The following is a 10,000-nucleotide window of genomic DNA, read 5'->3' on the forward strand; positions in this document are numbered from 1 at the left end:
GAGAGAGAGAGAGAGAGAGAGAGAGAGAGAGAGAGAGAGAGAGAGAGAGAGAGAGAGAGAGAGAGAGAGAGAGAGAGAGAGAGAGAGAGAGAGAGAGAGAGAGAGAGAGAGAGAGAGAGAGAGAGAGAGAGAGAGAGAGAGAGAGAGAGAGAGAGAGAGAGAGAGAGAGAGAGAGAGAGAGAGAGAGAGAGAGAGAGAGAGAGAGAGAGAGAGAGAGAGAGAGAGAGAGAGAGAGAGAGAGAGAGAGAGAGAGAGAGAGAGAGAGAGAGAGAGAGAGAGAGAGAGAGAGAGAGAGAGAGAGAGAGAGAGAGAGAGAGAGAGAGAGAGAGAGAGAGAGAGAGAGAGAGAGAGAGAGAGAGAGAGAGAGAGAGAGAGAGAGAGAGAGAGAGAGAGAGAGAGAGAGAGAGAGAGAGAGAGAGAGAGAGAGAGAGAGAGAGAGAGAGAGAGAGAGAGAGAGAGAGAGAGAGAGAGAGAGAGAGAGAGAGAGAGAGAGAGAGAGAGAGAGAGAGAGAGAGAGAGAGAGAGAGAGAGAGAGAGAGAGAGAGAGAGAGAGAGAGAGAGAGAGAGAGAGAGAGAGAGAGAGAGAGAGAGAGAGAGAGAGAGAGAGAGAGAGAGAGAGAGAGAGAGAGAGAGAGAGAGAGAGAGAGAGAGAGAGAGAGAGAGAGAGAGAGAGAGAGAGAGAGAGAGAGAGAGAGAGAGAGAGAGAGAGAGAGAGAGAGAGAGAGAGAGAGAGAGAGAGAGAGAGAGAGAGAGAGAGAGAGAGAGAGAGAGAGAGAGAGAGAGAGAGAGAGAGAGAGAGAGAGAGAGAGAGAGAGAGAGAGAGAGAGAGAGAGAGAGAGAGAGAGAGAGAGAGAGAGAGAGAGAGAGAGAGAGAGAGAGAGAGAGAGAGAGAGAGAGAGAGAGAGAGAGAGAGAGAGAGAGAGAGAGAGAGAGAGAGAGAGAGAGAGAGAGAGAGAGAGAGAGAGAGAGAGAGAGAGAGAGAGAGAGAGAGAGAGAGAGAGAGAGAGAGAGAGAGAGAGAGAGAGAGAGAGAGAGAGAGAGAGAGAGAGAGAGAGAGAGAGAGAGAGAGAGAGAGAGAGAGAGAGAGAGAGAGAGAGAGAGAGAGAGAGAGAGAGAGAGAGAGAGAGAGAGAGAGAGAGAGAGAGAGAGAGAGAGAGAGAGAGAGAGAGAGAGAGAGAGAGAGAGAGAGAGAGAGAGAGAGAGAGAGAGAGAGAGAGAGAGAGAGAGAGAGAGAGAGAGAGAGAGAGAGAGAGAGAGAGAGAGAGAGAGAGAGAGAGAGAGAGAGAGAGAGAGAGAGAGAGAGAGAGAGAGAGAGAGAGAGAGAGAGAGAGAGAGAGAGAGAGAGAGAGAGAGAGAGAGAGAGAGAGAGAGAGAGAGAGAGAGAGAGAGAGAGAGAGAGAGAGAGAGAGAGAGAGAGAGAGAGAGAGAGAGAGAGAGAGAGAGAGAGAGAGAGAGAGAGAGAGAGAGAGAGAGAGAGAGAGAGAGAGAGAGAGAGAGAGAGAGAGAGAGAGAGAGAGAGAGAGAGAGAGAGAGAGAGAGAGAGAGAGAGAGAGAGAGAGAGAGAGAGAGAGAGAGAGAGAGAGAGAGAGAGAGAGAGAGAGAGAGAGAGAGAGAGAGAGAGAGAGAGAGAGAGAGAGAGAGAGAGAGAGAGAGAGAGAGAGAGAGAGAGAGAGAGAGAGAGAGAGAGAGAGAGAGAGAGAGAGAGAGAGAGAGAGAGAGAGAGAGAGAGAGAGAGAGAGAGAGAGAGAGAGAGAGAGAGAGAGAGAGAGAGAGAGAGAGAGAGAGAGAGAGAGAGAGAGAGAGAGAGAGAGAGAGAGAGAGAGAGAGAGAGAGAGAGAGAGAGAGAGAGAGAGAGAGAGAGAGAGAGAGAGAGAGAGAGAGAGAGAGAGAGAGAGAGAGAGAGAGAGAGAGAGAGAGAGAGAGAGAGAGAGAGAGAGAGAGAGAGAGAGACTACTTTATGTAAATTCCACGCAAAAAACAAAACAACAACAACAACAAAAATTAACTATGAAAGAAATCATTCGCATAAAACAGTCAGTAATCTAATACAAAAACAGAGATAATATTGGACAGGAAAAGTTCGACCATGACCGAAAGAAACCCGATCAACAAGGCGAAAAGACCCCAACCTTTCATCGCATGCCTCACCAACAAGAAATCAAATCACCATTTCCACCCCTAACCACAAACAAGAACAAAACAAATCGTCAAGCGAAACCGTCAGTAGTTCAGCCATATAACTATAATCATTGTTGGTCTCTTTATTCCCTCCTATCTCAGCTAACTCCTAAAATATTTACCTGATTACATTTCCTGTACCAAATGTTAACTATCAAAAGCGTAAACTATATGGAGTCAATTAAACTATTAACAAATATAAAACTAACATGCTTAATGACATCTTGTGATTTCATATATCTTCTTCACCACTCAACCGCAAAAATCCCATATAACATTCAAAAGAACTTGACACAGACTCATCATGACAGGAGTGAATACATAATGAGAATTTAGAGTCAAGAGCGATGATGAACATTAAAGCAAAATAAAGTAAAGTTGGAAAAGGAAGGGCAAAAAAAAAAAAAAAAAAAAAAAAAATATATATATATATATATATATATATATATATTTATGAAAAGAAAAAGAGGTAAGTGAAAAAAAAGATATGCATGGAAATGCATATCTTTCAATATGAATAGATAGAGGGGACAGTACAGAGTACCAAAAATAAACCATTAGAAGCCTATATAAATATATTGAAAATGCACATGAACTTACCTTAACCGAAGCCAAAATGCCATCTCCGTCGAGTCTGAACACGAATGTAATATTCTCTCCTGGTATTACCTTGCCGAACATGTGTTGAAATGTTTTTTTTTCCTTCACTGATCCACATGTGTCCATTACATATATATCGCACAATAATACAGAGAGACCACTCCCGCCGGTGGTCGAAGGGTGAATGATAATTAGAGTTAGGCAAAGAAGAGAGACAAGGGGGACGCGGACGGATGGATCTGGCGGGCACCGTTTCCGATGGTAGTTCCCAAGTCCGGCATTGATTGGCTGAGACGCCAGGCAACTTGACGCTCATTGGCTGCGACGCGACGCAACTTGACGCTCATTGGTTACTGCCAAAAGACAGATAAGAATAATTTTTCAAACAGAATTTTTACTGCATGAATATCATACTAAACAATAATGACCGAAATGATCTAACATGATTGATTGTAATAAATGTCTAATAAAATGTGGGACCAGTCATAGGATACACAAATATATAAGATAAAACGAGAATAATATGATACGAATATATAAATACTATTACTGATTGAAATAAACGTTATTACCGTAAATTAAACATAACGAAAAATTAAAGAAAGAGCGAGGAAATCTGTCAGACTAAGAGATAGCGAGCGCAGTAACGGTTCCGCAGATAACGGATGGCTACGGCCAGTATTCACCAACGAGCACATGATAGCGCAGGCAATTCTTTATCTTCTTACGTAGAGAAATACACCTAGAGTGAGAAAGAGTGTATAGGATATGAATAGTGATAATGATAATACTAAACAATAATGACCGAAATTATCTAACATGATTGACTGTAATAAATGTCTAATAAAATGTGGGACCAGTCATAAGATACACAAATAAATAAGATAAAACGTTCAGATGTTGTAATAAAATGATCCCAACTTATCAAATAGATCCATCTGAGTGCTTTATCTGAACAAGCTGGAGTTTGCGCTTGTTAGTGTATGGTGTTTGTGTGAGTGCAAGTGGTGTGTATGTTAGTGTTTTGTATAGATGCAGCTTCGTGCGTGGGGCCGCACTTTTAAATCGCCAAAGACAATGTAAGGTTTTTCTTGCCAAAGCGGCTTTTGAATTAATATGCACGTGAAATCGAAAGTAGGTGTCAAAGGTTAAACCAAGGACGGCACAGGTGGATGTGATTTGGAGAGGTGCTTGTAGTCTATCGAAAGTGTTGAGGTAAATGTTGTCATAGGGAGTAAGTTTTCGTGGCCTTAAAAGGAGAACTTTTGTTTTTCTCGCGTTAGTCTTGATACGCCATCGATGCTCCCATCTCGAGACATTGTCGAGTTCGTTATTGATGCGCTGAACGACACCTGAAAGCGCATCGTGTCGAGCTAAGTGCATACAATCGTCTGCATAGAGGATAGTGGGTGAGTCTGTGTGTATGGGGTCTGGAAGGTCGTTTGTGTATAGTGTATAGAATGTTGGGCTAAGTGTGCTGCCCTGAGGAACTCCAGCGTGCATGGAAATAGTGCCTGAAATTTTGCTTTGAAATTTTAGCTTTAATCTGCGGTTATCAAGAAAGTTGCAGAGCAATTTTTTAATTAGAGGAGGAAAATTGAATTTTGTGCACAGCTTGTACTTCAGGCCAGCATGCCAGACCGTGTCAAAGGCTCGCTCAACATCTTTTGTGACAAGGACAGTCTTTAGTCGTCGGTCTTTGTTGTTGTTTATGTAGTTTGTGATGATGTTGAGTGCGTCTTGCGTCATGCGATGCGAGCGGAAGCCGAATTGTTTGTGAGATAGAAGGTTATGGTCTTCGAGATACCACCTTAGTCGAGTGTTTATGATTTTTTCGAAAAGTTTGCCTAATGTCTCGAGTAGACTAATGGGGCGGTAACTCTTGGTGTCAGTCAGGTCCTTTTGTGGCTTAGGGATGAGGGGCACCATAGCAGTTTTAAAGGGAATGGGAAAATAGCCGGAAGCGAGAGAGGCATTGTAAAGGTGAGTCATAGCTTGTATAAGATTGTCGGGAAGGTGAATAAGAGCGTCGCGTCCGATCTGTGAGGAGCCTGGAGCCTTACGAGGCAACCTCTTTATATTTTCTTTTACTTGCTCACACGAGATGGGGGCTGTGAGTTCGCAGGTGTCGTCCAACCTATCCATACGGATAATTGGCTCTGGGTTAGTTTCTACCCTGTCCTCTTGACTCCAGGTGTCAATTTCATGAATATTATGAGTGAACAGGGGGTGAGGAGGGTGAGGGTAGAAAACTTTTGCCCAGTGTTCTTCAAAAAAAATTAATAACATCTACGGGATTTGAGACTTTAACGTTATTATGAATGAGGTGGGAGAAAGTAAGGATCGTCTTTCTTAGTTTAGTATTGGTGATGTGCAAATTTTAATGATGACGGGTATGCGGTCTGAACCAACGTTCGGACCTGGTTGTAGGTGTGTGTGGTAGGCAAGAGCTGCCCTGTTCCCGAAGACGAGATCAGGGTCGCCCTTTCCTCTCGGTGTGTATGAGGTGAAGAAGTCTGGTCCTATGTAGTGGTCTTTTTGTTTCAAAGATAGAAAGGAGTTGCCTACCATGTGCATTAGTACTGCTGTGGTGTAATGTTGCGTGGTTAGTGTTCATATCTCCGACAAAGAAGACTGGGAGGTTTGTATAGTTAAATCATTTATTAAAGTCAGCAAGTGGTAAATTTGTGTTAGGTTTTATATAGGCAGTGGAAAGGATAATGGGCCCTGTGGGTTGCAAAACGAGGTGTCTTTGTTCTGTGGAGCAATGAGGTTGTGAGTTATTTTTTGGCACCTCAGTTGCTGTGGTTTCAGGTGTTGTGGCGTAATCTGTTATATATAAATTGTCGTCTTCGAAGATCTCCTCCAGGACAACAATGCTGGGGAAACCGTTTTTGGGTAACATGATGGGGACAACGTTTGCGAATTTCTTTGCTTTGTATTTAACAGCGATAATTGCTACGTGTAATATGGCTTGTATCTTCGGGTTTGTGTTTGGTGTGAAGGTGTTGGTTTGGGGAGGTGGAAGCAGAGTTGTCCGGGAGGTAGATGCAGGTCGTCTGGGTGTACTAGTCTGGGATGGTCGAGTGGCTGCTGTTGTTGCATAAGGCTGCGTTTACATAGAACTATACGGTATACGGTATACGATATTCGCTATTCGGTATACGCTATACGCTATACTCTATACGGACACGGCGGGTTACATAGGGCTGCACACGTACATTATACTTCCAGTCGGATGCCGTCAACATGGATTCTTCAGACGAAGAAGATGTGGCTCTCTTTATACTGATGGAGGCTGAGGAGAGACATGGGAAGAAAAGAAAAACATGGGTACGACAGCACTTCCAAATGAGACCTGAGTTTGGGGAGTTCCACACCACATTTCAGAACCTGATCGATCATCCTGATGAGACGGTGTTTTTCAACTACATGCGGATGTCATACAACAGCTACAAAATCTTGAAAAACCTAATTTTACCCCACATCAGTCCCATTGGATCAAACTGGAGGAAACCAGTATCAGGAGAAGAAAAGCTGGTTTTGACCATTAGGTAAGTGAAACAGCTATCAATTGAGGGGGGGAACACAAAATTTTCATAGCCCACATTACAGTATTTTCAGCCTGCATACCACACAACATTATAACTTGTGTCACCATCCCCAGTATGTGAATGCAAAATCGACCAAACTCCATTTCTTGGCCAAATTGAGCTAAATATGGTGAATTGTAGTTGCTACATGTAGGCCTAAACTTTTTCTGTGTAAATGTGTATATATCATTATATCAATATCATTATCCACTTCACACGCACACATACATGCCCACACACAAGCTCAAACATAAAATCAACCAAAAAAGGTTAGTATATAATAAAACAATAAATTGTGATGACGCAAAGCAGAGACAATGTATAGATACATTAATACAAAAATAATCCTCATGGGATTATAGAATTAACTCTACTTGAAAGTAACAGGAATTTTATGGTACATACCCACACACAAGCTCAAACATATAAAATCAACCAAAACAGGTTTGCATAAAAGTAAACCATAAATTGTGATGCTGCAAAGCAGAAACAATGTTTTTTTTTTTTAACATAGATACATTAATACAAAGTTAATCCTCCTATGATTATAAAATTAATTATACTTGAACGTAACAGGAATTTTATGGTAGCAACAAATAAACATAACTACAATTATATTTTGGTGTAGTGTTGGGCATCATGATAAAAAATAATGTAATTAAACAAATAAAAAAAAAATATATAGATTTACACAAAATGACCCCCAGTGGAGTTGCGAGGTTTTTTTGTATGTACTTACCTCATAATTTTCTTGTAATAAAAATGGTACAGAACAATGTTATGGGAATTAATAATAAGATTGCTGGGATGATACTGAAGGATGCACAAATGTAGTGTACATGGGATCGGACGTTGATGATGTGGGTGATGGTGTAGTGGACGTTGATGTTGACCATGTTCCTTGGGTTATGGGGCAGCTGTCATTCAAGCGTTTTGGGTCAGTATCATGGGGACGGGAACGTTTGAGACAGTTCAGAACTTCTATTTGGAAGTTCAAAAAACAATCATCTGTCATTTCAACAACCTGTGGCATTATTGATTCAAAGAACTTGAGTCGAGGAGATTTATGTTTGTCTTCCATACGCTGTGTCATGAGTTTGTATAATCCATCTCGTGCGGCATCATGCGTATCATCACTCGCCTTCCTTTTTGAAGACGTAGTTTTCAAATTGGATTTTTGCACAATGGATTTCACTGACATTGATGGAGGTAAATTGTTCTCGTCACCATTGCCGGTGTTGCAAATTCCCGACTCAGATATGGCCTGTTCCAATACCTCACTATTTAAATTCTCATCATCTAGGCAGACTTCTGTCTGCTCTAAATTGGATGTAGTGTTCCTTTTCTCTTTGACGGCTTTCAGAAAACTCATGGATGTTTCGAACTTCCAAGGCTTATCGTCACTTTGCCCACTACCAGATTTCTTCTTTTTTCTTCGACTCAAGGCACTGTTGAAAGCTCGGTTCAGGCCCTTCCAAGTTTCTTTCGCAGTGACCCCTGAAACAAAAAGAAAAGATACTTTACAAATAGAAACATAGAAATGTAATTTTTTCAAATTTTTCGTTTTTGTGTTTGTCATTTTAACAATTCATCTAAGGATGTCATTTAAAAGCTTTTTTTTTTTTTTTTTTTTTTTTGCAGACATCTTGCCATGGGATCCTCGTTTGCATCGATGTCAACACCGTTTCACATGGCACAATGTACGATAGCCAGACATGTGTTTGAAACCTGTGGTAAAGTGTGGACTGTACTTCAGCCTCTCGAGATGCCCAAACCGTCTGAGGATGACTGGATTCAAATGGCGAAACGTTTCGGTGACTTATGGGATTACCCTTTTGCAATAGGTGCCCTTGATGGCAAACACATTGCTCTTGTGAATTCAGGAAACAGTGGTTCATTGTACTACAATTACAAAGGTTTTCCTAGTATTGTACTTATGGCGTTAAGTGATGCAGATTCCTGTTTTACCTTAGTTGATTGTGGTCAATATGGAAGGGTATCTGATGCAGGCGTCTTCCAAAATTCAGTGATATATGATCTTTTGGAAAGGAATCAGCTTAATATTCCAAAGGCATATTTGAAAATTTGCACATCAAATGAACAGATTCCATTCATGATTGTTGGGGATGAACATTCCCATTGAAGACGTATTTGATGCGCCCTTTTGCAGCCCGTACGCTGAATGATGACAGACGTATCTATAACTATAGGCATTCAAGAGCCCGACGTACTGTTAAATGCGCTTTCGGCATTTTGGCAAAAAAAATTGAAATGTTTCAACGCTCAATGCGCCTTCAGCCGGACAAAACAGTCTTAGTTACGAATGCAGGCACAGTTCTTCACAACTTTGTTAGAAGACGGGATGGCCACATGAAAGATCGCACATCATCTGTGCAGTATGAAACATACCAGGATGCAGGAGATGGTATCCAGAATCTCCAACCACTTCATGGCACAAGGTTTGCTGAGGACGCAGTTGGCCTGAGAGATGCTATCACTGAATTTTTCTGTGATCCGCAGGGGAGTGTGGAATGGCAACATGAATATGTATTTAGAAATGTACTAGAACGCCCCCAGGAAGACTAATATCAATTTCAGTATCACATACCTTGATTGGGGGGCGGAATATGTTGATCAAGCTTGGCCCATGCCTGCTGTCGTTGGTCCTTGTCTTTATAATCATCATGTAGTGGATTCCACAGCAGGGGCATCTCTCTAACTTTTTCTATTAACATGTACTTGTACTCATCCATGGCATTCTGTTATGGAAAATAATTTTGTTGATAAAGCATAATAAGGAGTAGGAGCTACTTAAGTTTGCTGAGCTAGGCCTACCATCCTCTCATTAGACAGAGGCAAAACTAAAAGAAATGCAGATACATTCATTCATTACCTAATATTTATGTTATTTTTTTTTTTCGATTTAGTCATCAGGACTTGAGTGCATGTTTCGTATCTGAATTATAAATATATGATTCATATTCGAAAATAAACTTGTATTTTTTTTCCCAACAAGCTATACCAGGTAAGAAAAGGCAGGGTTTGATCAAATACAAAAGTTTTACAATTGAAATATATACAAATACAAATACTTTAGTTTGGGCTTCATATACAACAAATAAAAATACCTTCATTCTTAAATCTAAAAATACAATTGCTTATACAGATACTTCTATATCTAAATCTAAAAATACAATGCAAATAAAAAATAACTGAATCAGGAAATGCAAATAAAAGTACTCGTATTTCATACTTCTAAGCTATTAAACAATCATAAAATATGCAATGATGTTACTCACAGAAGTTATCCTCTTCTACACCTTCGGGTGGTCAGACTCAGTTCAGTCAATAAACTGAAAGTACCAGACTCACGCAAAAGCGACAGCGATTGTGACTGGGATTGAGACGTGGATGATACTCGTACGCGACGTGTACAGATCCTCTGTGTCCATCCTTTCTTTCTCTCTCTCTCTCTCTCTCTCTCTCTCTCTCTCTCTCTCTCTCTCTCTCTCTCTCTCTCTCTCCTCAAATTATTTAACTCTAAATAATAAATATAAATACAAATAGGCTACGAAATACTTTTTTTAATGCTAAAATGCAAATTGTGCATGTGCTTCGAAATTCCGCTG

This window comes from Penaeus chinensis, chromosome 13 (genome assembly GCF_019202785.1).
Source record: "Penaeus chinensis breed Huanghai No. 1 chromosome 13, ASM1920278v2, whole genome shotgun sequence".
In the NCBI taxonomy this organism is placed as follows: domain Eukaryota; kingdom Metazoa; phylum Arthropoda; class Malacostraca; order Decapoda; family Penaeidae; genus Penaeus; species Penaeus chinensis.